We start from the raw sequence: 17,747 nt of genomic DNA, 5'->3' as shown, positions 1-17,747 counted from the left end.
TAATTTAACAGATTTTAATATTCCAGGATACAATATATATTTCAATGATAGCACACTAAATAGATGCGATGGGTGTGTTGTTTATGTTGAGCAGGAGTATATTGTAGATTGTCAAATAATTAAAGAAAACAACCTTAAAATGTTAAAAACCACAATAGAAAAAAATAACAAAAACCTAGTGATTTTTGCTACTTATAGATGTTTTTCAACAGAGAAAGAAAGGTTTATAAAGAACCTAAATAGAATTATGTTAAAAACAACTTTTGAACAAAATAAAATGTATGTGATGGTGGGTGACATGAACATTAACTTACTTACAACAAAAGAAGATAATACAAATAATTATTTAACAGCAATGCAAGGGTTTGGTTTCTCTAGTGTAATAAATAAAGCAACTAGAAAAATAGGAGACTCTAAGACATGTTTGGATCATTATTTTCTAAGGTGTAATAATGAAATCTTTCAAAAAATGCATGCTGGAATCTTACGGATCATGATCCCATTCTGCTTAATATACCAATTCTAGGTCATGTTAATTCTAAAAATAACAAATAATCTTACAATCTAATTAATTATGAGAAACTTGATGGATTTTTGGAAGCAGCGGAATGGGATGATGTTCTCGGAACACATGATGTGAATGTAAGTACAAAGCTTTTTATTGATAAAATTAAAAATATGATTGTAAGGTCAACAAAAACTATTAATGTAGGTTGTAAAAAAGAAAGATTGAAACCATGGACTACGGGGGGACTAATAGTTTCAATAAGAAAAAGGGATAGGTTAAAAAAAGAGTGTACTTTAAATAATAATAATTTATTTCTTATAAATAAATATAGGATGTATAGAAAAACTCTATCTAAACTAATAAAAAATGCAAAATACTTTTACTATAAAAAGCTAGTACAAAATAATGCAAATGATCCCAAAAAACTATGGAAGGTAATAAAACAAGCTACTAATGATGAAGTATGTAAGACAGAAATTAGAACAATTGTAAATAGTGATAATGTAGAGCTAAATGATAAAAAAGATGTTGCAAATGAATTTAATACATATTTTACTAGTATAGGAAAAACATTAGCTGATAAAATCATGCAGTGTCCTGACAGGAGAGATAAAGGGGGTAAAAAAAGTGTGTTAAATTCATTCTTATTAACTCCATGCAATGAAAAAGAAATATTGAGAGAGATACAAAGCCTAAAGAAAAGTTAATAAAGCCACTTCAGCATATTATTAATATAGTATTTGGTACTGGAGTCTTCCCAGAAATTTTAAAAACGACAATAGTACTACCATTATATCGCACCTTCAGATCTATAGAGCATTAACTGCAAATAATATCTTTCTGAGACAATGGGAATTTAAAAATATTTTAACACTAAAAAATTTTTTACTCTTAAGATATTAAATGTTAAACCAAAATTTTTGGAAATAAAAATAATCAATTTTAAGGGGCTTTAATCCCAAATAATACGTATTAAAAAATGTTCGATTTTTGGTAGATTTTACAAATAATTCCTTATAGCTCTGAACTGAAATAATAAAATTGCACATAATCAAATTAATGGTAACTTTATTACAGACAAAAAACAGTATGTAATAAAAATTACAAGCTACACAGAAAATGAAAACGTATCATCAGACAATACAATAATATATTATACATACTTATATCGCAAGTATCATTAATATTATGGTGAATCATTTCCAACTACTAAATTATTAAAAAAATCATGGTATTGGGGTTTAATTGCATTTGTTTCGCATAAAGATAAGAGATCTCTCTTTTTAACTGCAGTGATACCTGGTGCAGTATCATATGCTGTCTTTAGTTCCAAGTTTTCTAGTTCAATTAATTGAAACCTTAATCGGCGACACAGGTTTATTGTTTTGAAGGGTCCTTCAAAACTAGTCTTCACTTTGAAGGAAAATGGCCTGTTCTTTTTTACCTCCAAAACTTTAATATCATTCCATGTGATTTTGTTTCCGTCTTCATCAATGTTGAAATTGTTGAAAATCATTGAACATAAGTTTTTACGGTCATAAAATCCATCAGTGCAGATTTCATTTATTTTGAATGGTGGTCCATTTTTCTTAGCTGACTGGATAACGGTCACCCATTGGGCTGGTACATAAATAGGACCTCCTTAAGGCATGTTCCAATTTTATTGGGACCACGATAAGCAATGCCCCCATACCACATAAAACAATGTCCCAGTCCTTTTCCGATATCGAAAATTGTGAAATTGAATGTAGAAAATCGTCGCTTATAATAAAAGCTTGATATTTCACCACACGGAGTAGGCAACACAGCTTGTAAATCGAAGCATGCTGTTATGCATTTTTCAGATTTTGCTAATGCGGCGTCTTTGGTCTTTTCCTTTCTACTTAATTCAACTTCGTGACGATGTTTCTCAAATTCAGATCTGAGAACTTCTTTGTCGCTTGGATTTTTGTATGACTCACAAAGTGAACACTGATCCTTTTTCGGTGTGAAGAATCCTATATTAAACTCTGTATTAAATATATCTCTAAAGATGTGGTAATTTCCATACTCACGTTCTTGTGCGATTGATTGAGAAACGTAGTCTCTGTGAACGTCTGCTAACGTTTTTTCGCCACTTATAAATATTCTGCTTGTCTGATTTCTTAAGTAATGCGATTCAACTTTTGGAATTTCAGTGAAATAAGTTCGGATCCTTTGCTTGATTTCGTGCCCTACTTGCTTATGATTTTGGTGAAAGCCTCTTTGGTCTTTCTGTATGAAATTATCCTGTGTTTTTAACTAAATGTTTCTGATAAATTTATCACTTATACTGAGAGTTGACATAAAAAATGTTTTGCATACTCTGTACTTGTTATCTTCAATCTCAAACTCATATTCATAGTTTGGTGCTCTTGGACGATTTCCTACATTCACTCTACGGTATTTAATGTTAGTTTTTTTCATGCATTTTGAAATAAAATTTCTTTGCAACATGAGGTCTCCAAAGCTCCAATATTTTGTAAACAGCTGGATTCTCTGTTCATCTGTTATTTTATTGCATTTAAATTTACATTTATTTTCATTGCACCTATTTTTCATACCTCTAGCAGGAACTTGAACATTTTTGGCATTAGTATAAGCCTGTCCTAAATTTCTTTGTGTCTTCCTCAAATTTTTCTTCCATTTTTCTGGCTGGCGCTTCCTTTTCCTTGTATTTTTTTTCTCCTCTGCATCCATTGCATTGACTGACATACTATTTTCTGCATTTAAATCTTCATGCACTACGCTTGCTCCAACTTGTAAGTTTTTATCAACATTTTTTTCGATGATGGCATCTGTTTCGGTAATATTTTCACCGCTTGATTTATGTGTCAGTACCGGCCACCATGTTGGATCATCAATGCTGTCATCGCTGAATGCTGATAATAGTGAAGATTCATCCTGTAAAATAAAATAATTGTAAAAAGCGAATATTACTGTGGTTAGTACTGGCAACATAGGTACTAAGAATGATGATGAATGACTTAGGTATTTACAATTGTTTGATGATCACTGCCAGTTCGATGGTCTTGATCTAGGTTCATACCACTACAGCCAGCAAAATTACTGGTGATCTGAAATAAAACAAAAAGTTTAATATCCCGTAACTACAAATAAAATTAATTATAAACATCATATCATGGCACTAGTTTTATTAATTTAATTTTAATTAGATATTATTCCCATTTAGTAGCACAGGCTTCTCGCAATCATTGGGGCAGATGATCGATTATGAAATTATGCTTCTACAACAATAATCAACTGGAGTAAAAAAGCTAATATAGAGAGGCCATCAATCCAGTTATTTAAGTAGGAACAAATATTGAATTCTAATAAAAAAGAATGCGCTACGAACATACCTCAGAGGCTATTTTTGCTTGGAACAGCTCTTCTCCACGACTTGCAGCTTTGTCAGTTAACATTGTTGATGGATTTCCATTCTTCCACGTATCTCTCTCTGAGATTATTTCTGTAGGACTATCTTCTCGGCCAACTCTTTCAAACTCTGAAATTTCTGTTTGAATTTCATTTTCTCTTGAGAATAAAGTCCCTTCTTCTAGCAAGGGTGGTAACTGAATTAAAATTTAAACTAATTAGTTATCAATTTAAACTACCTATATAACTGTGCATTCATTGAAACTTGACATACTTAATTATTTAAATTCGTGTTGCTAAATACCCAAATAATAAATAAATAAATAAAAAACACTCAGTATTAGTCGTTCCTAGGAAGGCCACCCATCAGAGGAACAGTAAGTAATTATAGGTTATAATATTGGTAATAATAATCATACTTACACGTTCAGTACACTTATTTCGGAGATCTTCTAAAAATTGCAGTCTTCTAGCACACATTTTTCATCAATATCAAACTTTCGCTACAGATTACTCAAAAATAAAAGCTACACCAAACGACATCAAGATGTAAATGAATAACGAAGGCACAACAACAGATTAGTCGGTACTAACGTACTTTACTTAAAGGCAAAACACGCCTTTATTGGCAGCTCTTGATTGATGCATGTGTAACAGTGTTGCCAACTTTACAAACTGTAGGGAATTATGTGCAAATAATGCCTTATAGTTTTGACTACGTGAAAATAGTTTAAGTAAAAAAAAGAATTATTTGCTAATAATCCTTTACAGTTCCCAATTATTTTTTTTAATTAACCAATGACATACAGCATTTAAGAGTATAGAGTGCAAGTATTAACTAATGCCTTATAGCCCCAAAAAGAGAATTTTTTTTTAATAATTCCTCATAGTCAACTCAGTTTAGGATTTTTTAGCAGTTAATGCCCTATAGTTCTCAAGGTGCGATATAAGCAAGGTGACAGAAAGTCTACAAACAACTATAGACCGATTGCGTTAACTAGTACTGTAAGTAAAATAATTGAAAAATGCTTTAAAACAAAACTACTAAAATATCTAGAAAAAAATAAAATTCTACACTCAAATCAGTTTGCGTTCAGGGAAGGCTGTAGCACCGAAAATGCACTTTGTAAAGTTACAGAAAAAATACAAAAAAAAAACTTGATGAAGGTAAGAAAGTAATAGGTATATTCATGGATCTTCGCAAAGCATTTGACACTGTAGCACACCCAATTCTTTTAAAGCGTTTAGATATGATAGGCATAAGAGGTATTCCTAATAATTTAGTAAAATCTTATTTAATATTCAGGAAACAAAGTGTAAAAATATCAGAGACAGAAAGTGAAAAACTGGAACTAGAGGTAGGGGTGCCACAGGGTACAGTGTTGTCAGCTCTGTTATTCAATGTATACATAAATGAAATTATGTAATAATATGTATATTATTATTATGCTAGATAAAGATGACAGCTTTTGTTATGCAGATGATTCTGTGGCTGTAATTAGTGGAGATGATTGGGACGCGGTAAAAAGAAATGCTGAATTGGCTTTTCAAAAAATTAATGGGTGGTTAGAAGATAGCTTACTCTCACTAAATGTTGAGAAAACTAAGATTATCTCTTTCTCGATGTCTACTCGTTCATTGCCAGATTTTCAAAACATTAAATTACATAAACGATAGTTGTAATAAAGTAGTTGAAAGCACACCATTTTTAAAGTACTTGGGAATATACACTGATGAAACTTTTCAATGGAAAGAACATATAAATTATGTAACTCATAAAGTTAGAAAGCTTATTTTTAAATTCTACGAACTAAGAAACATACTAAATTTTAAAGTACTTAAGTAGGTATATTATGCGTTTATATAATCGGTAATTGGTTATGACATAGTAGTTTGGGGAAATGCGGGTACAACAATTCTTTCAAAACTCAGAATAGCACAAAAATGGGTCATAAAAATTATGCTGTTCAAAAATAGAAGGTATGCAACTAACTTATTATATAGAGAAAGTGAAATATTAAATATTGATCAACTGTATAATAAGTGTGTAATTAGATTTATGTTAAAAAATGCATATTATAAAGTAAACATAGAACACGGTATAAATACAAGAAATGTAACCCTAAATAACGTAAAAGTGAGCAGTCCTAAACATACATTATGTCATATATACTGTAGGACCATATATATACTGTAGGACCAAAATTATTTCATAAGTTACCACAGAATATTAGGGAAAAACCTTACCATAAAGTAAAAAAAGAAATCTTTAAATGGATTAGAGACAACATAAAATAGGGAATTATTTAAAACAAAAAATTACTTTTAGTTTAATTTTATTAGAAAAATTGTATGTTTAATTTATATTGTTTTTATTATTTTTTGTTAAATGATTGATAAAAACTTCATTAGTTAATTGTAAATGATATAGGAAATGACACACACAATATCCTAGATATCATTGTGTGTCAAAACGGGTAGCAGTAGGATTTAGTGTTAAGGAGGTGTAAAAGAAACTAAATTATTGTTAATTTTTACTACTATTCTATTACTGAAATGTGATTTATTGTCTAGTATTTGTATTTACACTGTACTATTGCTAATAAATAAATAAATAAATATGGTGTAAAAAAAATATTTATAATAGTATAATAGTAACTCAATAACAAACATGAATTTGATACTTTACCTTTTGAACAGATGTAAGAGGCTCCAAAGGTCCTCAATTAACTCAAAATATTCATACAAATTCAACACAAGTTGCTGCGCTTGGAACTTTAGTGTTTTTTCAGGCATATCTTAAAAATAACAATAATAAGTAATCTTGAAAATATACAAATAAGTTTCCTTTTAACGGAACTATAGCCAAACTCATGTAGTATAATGACATTTTGTAAATTAGAAAATATTACCTTTCTCATTAGCTTAAAAATAAATACTTACCAGAAGTAATTAAATTAAGAGAGCAACAGTTAGTCGTTTTAACAGTAATTATGCTAGAAAATAAGAAACGCTAAAAATGGAAAAGCAAATGGACCTGATGAAATTCCTACATAACTGTTGAAGCTTTTGAATGATAAATCCGTAACCATAATATTACATCCATACAATACAATATACAGTATTGGTATAATACCTCAGGAATGTTTGCTGTCGACGTTTGTCACCATACCGAAGAAAACTAAGGCAATGCATAGTTCAGATCATCGAACAATCTCCTTGATGAGTCATCTGCTTAAAATATTTCTTAGAGTCATTCACAACCGAATCTATAAAAAATTAGATATCGATATTAACGATACACAGATGTTAACCAAGAGGTACACGTCTACTTTATAGAATATGAAAAGGCCTTTGACAAAGTACGCCACAATAAACTCAAAGAAATCCTGGAGGGTAAGAACATTGACACCAGAGATATACAAATAATATTAAATCTGTACTGGAATCAGCAAACTAATATAAAAATAGAAGACCAAACATCAGATGAAATAGAAATATGTAGAGGAGTACGACAGGGTTGTATATTGTCACTGCTCTTGTTTAATATCTACAGCGAACAAACATGCCAAGAAGCTCTCTCATATGCAAACGAAGGGATAATATTCAATGGAGAAATTATCAATAACATTCGATATGCTGACGATACTGTGATAATGGCAAGAACAGCGGAAGATCTATAACATCTAGTTGAAAGTATGAATGAAATATGTAATAACTACGCCATAAGGATGAACGTCAAAAAAACCAAATATGTGACCTTCATTAATAATCTATGACGCTAGTCTAGTATCGCAATAAACGGTACCCAACTCGAAAAAGTAAGCGAATACAAATACTTAGGAACCCTTATCAATGAAACATGTGACCAAAATCACGAGATAAAAAGACGTATTGAAATTACCAGGTCTACCTTTATAAAAATAAAAAAATTATCTTGTAATCGTGATATTAGTATTCAGCTACGAACTAGAATATTAAAATGCTATGTATTCAGTACTTTGCTTTACGGTGTTGAGGCATGGACTCTTAAACAGAGGAATGTTAAAAATCTTGAAAGCTTTGAGATGTGCTGTTACCGCCGTATACCAAAAATAAGTTGGGTGGATAAAATTACAAATGAAGAGGTAATACGCAGAATAAATAACGATCCAGAAGTTATACTGAATATAAAAAAGAGAAAACTTGAATACTTGGGCCACCTGATGAGAGGACAAAAGTACAGATTCTTACAAAATATAATGCAAGGAAAAATCAAAGCACGCAGAAATCCAGGCCGTAGAAGAATGTCCTGGATGAGAAATTTAAGAGAGTGGTTTGGCTGTACCACTAACGAGTTATTCAAAACAGCAGTAAATAAAATTAGAATCGCCCTAATGATATCCAATCTCCGATAGGAGAGGCACTCAAATAAAAAATATGAAAAAAAATCAAATTAATCAATAAACACGAGAAATGAGCTAATGTCTTTGTCAATGAAAATTATAAATGTCAAAATTTACAGTAAACAAGTTATCAAAGATGAAAGCATTCCTGTGTCACACATGCTTACAAGAAATGACCATAAAAACTCCATTAAAAAACATATTACCAACTTATGGCAGATTAACTGGAATTCCACATTCAACAAATTAAAAGATGTTATAGAAACTGTCGGCACCACCTTACCACTCCCACTCAAACGTTATGAACAAGTGATAATAACTCGACTACGATTAGGACATACTATACCAACCCATATTCACGTAATAAATAAAGAAGCCATCCCTTTCTGCCATAACTGCAAGATCCAAATCAGTGTGAAACATATTCTGTTAGAATGCAAAACATACACCCAAGAAAGAAGAAAAAATAACCTCTCTACCAACATGAAGGATCTACTAAGCTGCCAGTTAAACCAAGTGCTGAAATATTTAAAAGACATTAAATTTAATTAAATTAAATTTAAATTAATTAAATTTAATTTTAAAGACATTAAATATTTAAAAGACATTTAAATATTTGTTATATAATACATATGAATACTTCAATATGGACTAATTCCTACGTCCTACCTCTTTTAAAAGACAAAAAATCACGATGTAGTGTGGAATCATACAGGCCAATCTCAATTACTTGTTCCATGTGCAAACTTTTAGAAAAAATCGTTAACAGTACATTAATGTGGACATTGGAACAAAATCGATTATTGATTACTGAACAAAATGGATTTAGGCAAAATCGATTAAACGGCTGATAACATTCTGGAACTCGAAAGTTTCCGTTAATACTGCCAGGAAATACAGGATTCTAAAAACGTTGTATGAGTGGAATATTCGGGGACACTGTTTATCGTTCATCAACAATTTTTTAACCAATCGGACTTTTCGCGTAAGAGTTTCTAATTCGTGCTCGAAAACTCACTGCTTAACAAATGGAGTACCACAAGGGTCTGTTCTTAGCCTAACACTCTACCTAATAACGATAAATGATATTTTGAAAAACATAGAAAAATCTTTAAAAGCACGGATTTATGCTGATGATTTAGAGGTATTTACAAAAGGAAAAAATATAGACAGTATGACAAAATGTTTACAAAGCTTTATCAATAAACTGAAAACATGGTCTCTGAATACTGGCTTTAAATTTTCTACTACAAAAACAAGAGTCATGGTTTTTGCAAAAACAGCAAATGTAAGTTCTGCATCAGATCTTACGTTATACGGGAAAACAATAACAGTAGATACTGATATTAAATTTTTAGGAATGCATTTAAACAACAAACTGGCACGGCAAGAACATATAAAGCAATTACAATTAACTTGCCATAAGAGAATAAATATTTTAAAAACATTATCAAACAGGAAATGGGGTTCCGACCAAAAAACAATATTATCAGTATACAAATCGTTAATCAGGTCTAAACTCGATTATGGATGCATCGCTTATTGTTCTGCCAGAAAGTCTATTTTAAAATCTCTAGATACAATTCATAATAATGGGCTAAGAATCGCACTACGAGCATTTAGAAGTACACCTATTGAGAGCATATACGCTGAACTTGGTGAGCCATCCCTTTACCACAGGCGAATGCAACTCGGATGTGCATTAACACATTCATCCTCGGTATTCTGTAATCCAGAAAAACCTATTTATAGTAACACCTTCACAGATAAATATAACGAACTTTTTAATTATAATGATAAACTAAGAAAACCATACTATGAAAGAGTTAGAACAAAACATTAAACTTTGATTTTCCTGACATATTCGATCCAAACATCACCGATCCTCATATCCCTTGGTCAATCAATATTCCACAGTGTAATGTATATTTGAGCAAATATAATAAGTCGGAAATACGTCCCTCAGAAATAAAAACTATTTTGTCAAATATACTCCAAACTGATGAAAATTTCTCCAAAATATTTACAGATGCTTCAAAATCTAGCAATGGTCCGCTTTTGTGATCAATTCAAGTAAATATCTATTTCAACTATCTCCCCATTGTAGCATATACACAGCCGAATTATTCGCTCTTTATCGAGCAATTAAGTTGATTAATGATACCAATATTGTCAAAGCGGTTATTCTTTCTGATTCTCTGAGTTCGATTACTTCAATTCAACGAGTATATCCTAAACACCCAATTGAAAAAATTATCAAATTAGAACTTCACACATGTCAAGAAAAAGGAAGAACAGTTGACTTCATATGGATTCCTTCTCATGTGAGTATCCCCGGAAATGAAGAAGCAGACTTAAGTGCGCGTAGTGCAGTGTCTAGTGCGTACTCAGAAATAATATTAAAGTGCGGTCCAAAAGATTTAAAGCTTTCTATTGAGGCAAAAATCTTAGAAGTCTGGCATAACGAATGGCAAATATCAACGTCTAAACTACGACAAATTAAAGACACAGTTAAAGGAACTAAACCTTTGTACAAAAATTGCCATGAACAGAGTGTAGTTAACCGATTACGATTAGGCCATACTAGACTGACACACTCTATCCTTTTTCAAAATGTAACCTACCAATATACGAGCGCTGAAATTCAACCTTAAAAGTAAAACATATCTTTGAATGTGACAAATTCAAACATCAACAATCTCTTTATAATATAGATTCAAATTTATCAGTTGTGTTAGGTCAAAATAGTTATACAAAGAACTTAATAGATTATTTAAAAGCTATCGATGTGTTCCATAGGATTTAACTTTTTTTTTGTATAGCATTACTGACTTTTTTTAGTACTATTGTGTAGGAAAAAAAATCTTTTTTGTAACCATGCAATATAACTATTCTTGTAAAATAAGTACAGATCCGTCGCTAATAACCATTAGGTGGATGCGACTTTGTCTTTAAATAAAAAAAAAAATTAAATTTTACAGTGTTTAATAGAATATATTTAAGTTATATACATTGTAATAAATTGAATACTTGTAATTTGTGTTTGTACCCCTTGCTAATAACTCTTAGTAGTTGATGCAGGTGTAACGATACGATCGTTAATAGTTTAACACTTCGAACGTTAGCAAAATCTTTCAAATACTGAAACCGAATCCCTACAGAGCTACTAATTCGCCGCCGTAAAAGTAGGCAATTTATAATACAATTTTATACATCGATTTACAATAGAATCGATTTCCTTGTCATTAAAGGGACAACGAATACTGGCCAGTGGCCATGCTTATTTTCGAACAGAACTTCAAGAAGTAATGAGTTAAGTTTTCACGGCAGGCAGGACTTACGGAGATTGAATAATTTTTAAGTTATTTATGGGTTTTTGGAAATGTGAAATTTGAGTTTGGATAAGTATTTAGTTTATGTATTGTCTTATATAGAAAGTTACGTTGTTTTATGGGAAAATCACTCCGAAGTTCTGGTAAGTACTTTCAATACACGTACATCTTCCATTTAAACTTGCCAGTTCTTAATCATTTAAATCTTCTCACCTTATTAGACCTATCCAAAAATCATTCTTATTGTTTTTATATACATATATAAGTAAATTCCAGCATGGAAATATTAAATATTTCAGTCAAGGTCACTTAATGACCAATATATTCCAGTTTTGTCATGTGAACAAAAACTATAAGTACATGAAGACAGAATAAAAAGATTTTTTTTCTGTTCTTTTATAGCCTGCCGTCTCCAATCATTGAATCATTGGACCTATCTTGGTATTTTTTTTTTGGGAGAAGAATATCTTTAATTTTTGGAATTGGGAAGAATCTAGAATTTATTTTGGGAAGAATTATAATTTGATTTTCTGGTTGGTCTACCGTCCGTGGCAGATAGAAGAACATAGGCTGATCTTTACTAGAGCTCATCCACTACCTGGACCCTGGACAGCGGATTAGGGAACTGCCTTTCCAGCAGAAGGGTTACTAAGGACATTTACCTTCTAGTTAAAGCTGTTAATAATTCAAATTTAAATTTTTTATATATTACATATTATATCCTCGGATACTTAGGCCTTCAGCCTAAGTGGGTTACGAAACAGATTTGTGCACAATCCCTGGTTAGTACCCTCAACTTTTTGAATCCTTTCAATTGCTTTAATTTCGTTATTCCTTATTTACTTTAAATTTATCTATTTATTAATATTTTACATTACACTTTATAGGTGGTCAGGATATCTTATCCAATTTTATGGTAATTTGTATATACCCTCATATATCAAATTGATGTATGTATTGTTCTAGGGTCTTAACTGACTAGTCTCAGATTTTTAAACTGCCCTTTTTTGCAACTTGTATAAGTATTTAATTGTTTTCTAATATTTTAATTATGTACTATTTACTCCAAGTGAGTTATCCTAAACTGTAATCCCAGATCATTATATCTCATTGTTAGAGAACTGGGTAGACCAAATTTTTGTATATAATTATATTTTGGGGTTAGGTACATTTCTAGGTAACTGTCTTTTTTTTGTAAATATATATTTTGGGGATATATTTTAATAATTGGTTAATGTATATAAGTATAGGGTTGGGATAGTACATAAGATTCGAATATAGTGTATAAAGCATTTCTGATTTTTATTTGTTTCCTATCATCTTCTATTGTTCAGTTAATATATAACTACATATACCCCAAATTGGTGTGATATTCAAAATTCACCCTGGCGCCCATCTCAAGATCATCTTAGGATTGATCTAACTATCTTAGGTTACTACAGGCAAGCAAACGTGCCAACCTCCTCTCTGAGCACTACTCTCATTCTCTTGAGCTAAGCCTATTCCGTTGTAGTACTTCAAGTAAATTTTATATTTTCTTTTGTATTGGTTACATTCCCTTTATTTAACCTTATTAAAATAATAATTAATTAATTTGAAATTTTATTCAACCGTAAATCTTACAAATTCCTAATATTGGCTTCACCATCTCTGGCTTTTCCCTTTTAATGTGCAACAATTAGCTATCCTTTTTTTTTAATCGGTAACACAGGGTCATTTTTGTTTAAATAAAAAAAAGGGAATCAAATAAGTACATGCCATATTCTTGATCCTTGTTTAACGTATTGTGATTTCTATAGACAAGCGGGTTAATTTTGCAATACTAGTTTCTGTGAGTAAAAAAGAGACCTAGTTTATAAAGTAATTCGTAAATAATTTCATGCATAAAAAAGTTAGACTGGACGTACTTATAATGTGCTATTTACACTCCCCTAAACATTCCTTTCTATTATGGTCTTTAAAAAATTAGTTTTTCTGGATTATTGACACAAAATAGTGTATTCGTTTATGATTTTATTTGATTTTGTAATCAAATCTGTTCACCTGATAAACATTTGCCTTTTTAATACTTAAATTGAATACAACATGTAAATTCTGTGCCTTATAAGATTTAAAACGAATATATTTTAGTACAATATCCGTCTATCATCTTCGAAAAATTTTTCTACCTTCCACGTATTTTTATTGTTATGCTTATATTTTCCTTTTCAATCGAGCTCACGTTTGGAAATTACTATATAAACATATTTTATGTATTTACCTCACAGCGTACATATTGTGCAAAATTTGGGAGTGTATAATATCGATCGGGGTCCAGGCTTGTGCTGCCCCAGAATCGTCAGCGGGAATCGTCAGAGTTACAATAGTCCTTTCCTACTGGATGCGGAAATACACAAATGCCAAGTTTAACTGCATACAGGCCTCCGTAATATAATCTAAAATGCCAGGCGAATACCGGATATTCCTTTAATTAAGTTTAAACATATGAATTAACTATTAAAAATTATTGGTTTTTAGATGTCCTTTGGACATCTAATTTAGATTTTTGGCGATACAAGAATTGTCTTTTAGTATTTGTTTAGATATCAGAGTTAACAATAAAATATCCAACAAAAGCTAATATGTTACAAATGTTACAATAGCCTCATTTTTAGACAAAGATCCTCTTCACCTAGTAACTAGATCAACTGAGCACTACTTCTTCTACCAGTGTTCTTTTGGCTTGTCATATAATAGATTGGAATACAAATATCAGTAAGAATTAACACGTTTAATGCCGATAAGAATGTTGAGAGTATCGGAGAAACCGGTAATAGTGTAAAAGTAATATGGACAATAAAAATATCATAATTATATATATTTTGAAGTATATATATATATATATATATATATATATATATATATATATATATATATATATATATATATATTAATTTACAGGCAAGACACTCACACCCATTTTACAAGAACATTTATTAACAAATTAGGGTATAAACTTTTAACTTTTGAAATAAACATTAATCATAAATTAATAAAATCATTAGAGAATAAATTAAACATAAACACCCTTAAGTCAAATATTAGTCAAAAATAATTTCATTCAGAAACAAATGAAACACTATAATTTTTCTTTTCACGGGATAAAAAATAGTAATATTAATAAGTTCAACAATTCAAATCTACTGTGTTGATCAACCAACTTATTACCAAGGACTCTCGGATAAAAAATATCTCCCAAGTTGAAATTCCCTCAAACGTTGTTAAGTTTCTCTCGTTATGTCCTAAGTTTAGCATTGAACCACAGTTAGATATTGATTCTCCTATTAAACCGCTTTTATCAGATATTGATTTGATATCATCTTTTATTCCGAATCCTGATTGTAGAAATATTGCAATTGCCAGATCGATTAACATAATCACTAATAACTTGTTTAAATGTAGGAGTACCCCTTCTCTCCTTCAAAGTCTCTTTGAAGAAACTAAACATTTCCTCAAATCCCACCCTGAGTTAGAAGTGACATAATCTGACAATGGTAATGATACCGTAGTAATGTTGAAAAATGACTACTTTAAACTTTTTCAAGAGATTCCTGACCAGGATTCATCCTAAATAACGCTCCCTAGCTAGTGATCCAACTAGCAATATTCAAAATAAATCTAATGCCCTAATAAAACGCCTTTGGCAAAAGAAACAAATTGAGTTGAACACAAAAAAGAGTCTTATCCTATAAAAGTCATTTCTTTGGCATATTGGTTTTGTTGGTCTGGAATTAAATTCTATTTTTTTTTTGTCACCTAATATTTCGCCAATTGATTGTTGGCTTCATCAGAAGTGCACTACAAATTTATTAAAACAAAGAAATATAGAATTACATAAATATTCACTTATAGAGGTAGAACTGTTCACAAAAAAAAGACAATACAAACATTTGTTTTTACATTTTCACAATAAGACTCACAATTTTTAAAATAAGATAAAATACACATAAAAGAACAAAAAGTGTATAGTGGAATAGACGAGTTTCTTTAAATTTCTATATATAAAATAAGGTAGCAGGTATACCGTAAATTAATTTCGACTGCTGTAGATGCTGCTTAGCTGATTCATATCTGCTTTGTAATTTATTACATTTTTTGTGTTAGTAATATTACACATTTCCAGAAACAGCCTGTTTTTATAATTAGTTACTTTTTATAGTATTTCAACATTTTTATAGTCAACTTTATGACCTGTGTTGATGGAGGGTTCGACAACAGCGCATGTGTTTTTACCTTGATGGCAGTCACTTTTGTGCTGGGTAATACGTTGTTTTAACCATTGACTTTTCTGTCCAATATAGCAACTTTCCAACCTAAACACACTATTTTATAGATTGTATTGGTAGTGTACAGGGTTTCTCATTATATTTTGACCCCCACTTCTTCTCCTTAATTTCGGGAATACAAAAAAAAGTTTCAAATAAAAGTTTTATTGTTTTATCTGTACCGACCAACAGTATAGCAACAGACCAAATTTTGTATACAGGGAGTGCCCAATAAAATGCATCTTCAATATTTCAAATAGGACACCCTGTATTTTTTATAGTTTTTAGTAGCTTGGCTATCTGACCGACGTTTTTAATGTTATACAGAACATTAATCAGATCACATTTAATTAATGGATCTACACTGTGTATTCTACAGCCACTAAGACACTGCTAAAAAAACTCGACAGTCTTCACAATCTCTCTTTATATTTAATATCTGGAGCTTTTCGCACAACACCAATCGAAAGTATTTATTGTAAACTTGGTGTCCTTAGAAGACAGAAGACTTTTTTAAGTGTAGCATACGCCGCAAAAATTAGGTCTATCTCAAAAATCCTTACTATTCAAAATTTCTTTACAGAAAAGTTCCCAAATCTACTTATTTTAATTAAACTACACGTTCCCAAAATGCTTTCTCTTTCAATCGTCCTCAATTTCTCCAGGGCAAACAAAAACGCTCAGTGCCTAACCCGCCTTATTTCTTTCGACAAACATTTAACAAAGCCACAGTTAATCAAATTCGCCTTTGATGACATGATTAACAACTACAAGGATTATACACATACATACACAGATGCATTTTAATTAAATGAAGATATTGTTGCTAAAGTCTTAACCCTAACATTGAAAAATAAATACAAACTCCCTTCAGAATACTCCATTTACTCTGTTGAAGTATATGCTCTATACCAGGCCACCCTTGCTGTTAACGCATCTAATAATACTAATTTTATTATACTCACAGACTCTTAAATTTCCGTACAGTAAATCTAATAATCCTTTGATCATCAAAATAAAACTACTACTACTACTACTAAGGATTTCCACAGTTTTCACTGTCTTCCTTCACTCAACCGTTTTCTCCAATTTTCCCTGTCATTCCAGTCTCCATCTCGCAGGGTTCTTTTCTGCATAGCCTCGTCGATTTCATCTCTGAATGACCTTCGGGGTCTTCCTCTCTTTCTTCTTCCAATCGGGCTCCATTCTGTGATTTTGTTTATCCAGCGTCCTCTGTCCGCTCTTCTGACGTGGCCGTACCAGGATAGTCTCTTCTCCTCTATATAGTCGATTATGTCTGATTGCTCTCCCATTCTCCGCTTAATCTCTGCGTTTTCAATTCTGTCTCTTTTTGTAAGTCTACAGCTTCTCCTTAGGAACTCCATTTCTACTGCTCTTATTCTACCTCTATTTCTCTTGTTTATTGTCCAGTTTTCGGACCCATATGTCAGGATACTTCTTGTCAGGGTGTTATATATTCTCTTTTTTGTCTTTATCGTAATGTTCTTATCCCACAACACTGAGTTTAGTTGTCTTATACAGTTTCTTGTTTGTCTCAGTTTGTTGTTTATATCTTCTTCTGTTGTTCCCTGGTTCGATATTATGGTTCCTAAATACTTGAATTTATCTGTTCCATTTATTTGTCTTCCGTCGTCTATCTCTAGGTTTCTCATATTCTTGTTTTCTGTTGTTAGGTATTCGGTTTTCTCTAAGTTTATTTCCATTCCGTTCTTTTTATATTCTTCTTCTAGTTTTCTGAGCATAAAGCTGAGATCTTCTTCATCTTGTGCGATGACTACTTGATCGTCGGCAAAACTTAAGG

This window comes from Diabrotica undecimpunctata, chromosome 9 (assembly GCF_040954645.1).
Source record: "Diabrotica undecimpunctata isolate CICGRU chromosome 9, icDiaUnde3, whole genome shotgun sequence".
Classification (NCBI taxonomy): Eukaryota; Metazoa; Arthropoda; class Insecta; order Coleoptera; family Chrysomelidae; genus Diabrotica; species Diabrotica undecimpunctata.
Note: the sequence above shows the minus strand (reverse complement) of the source record.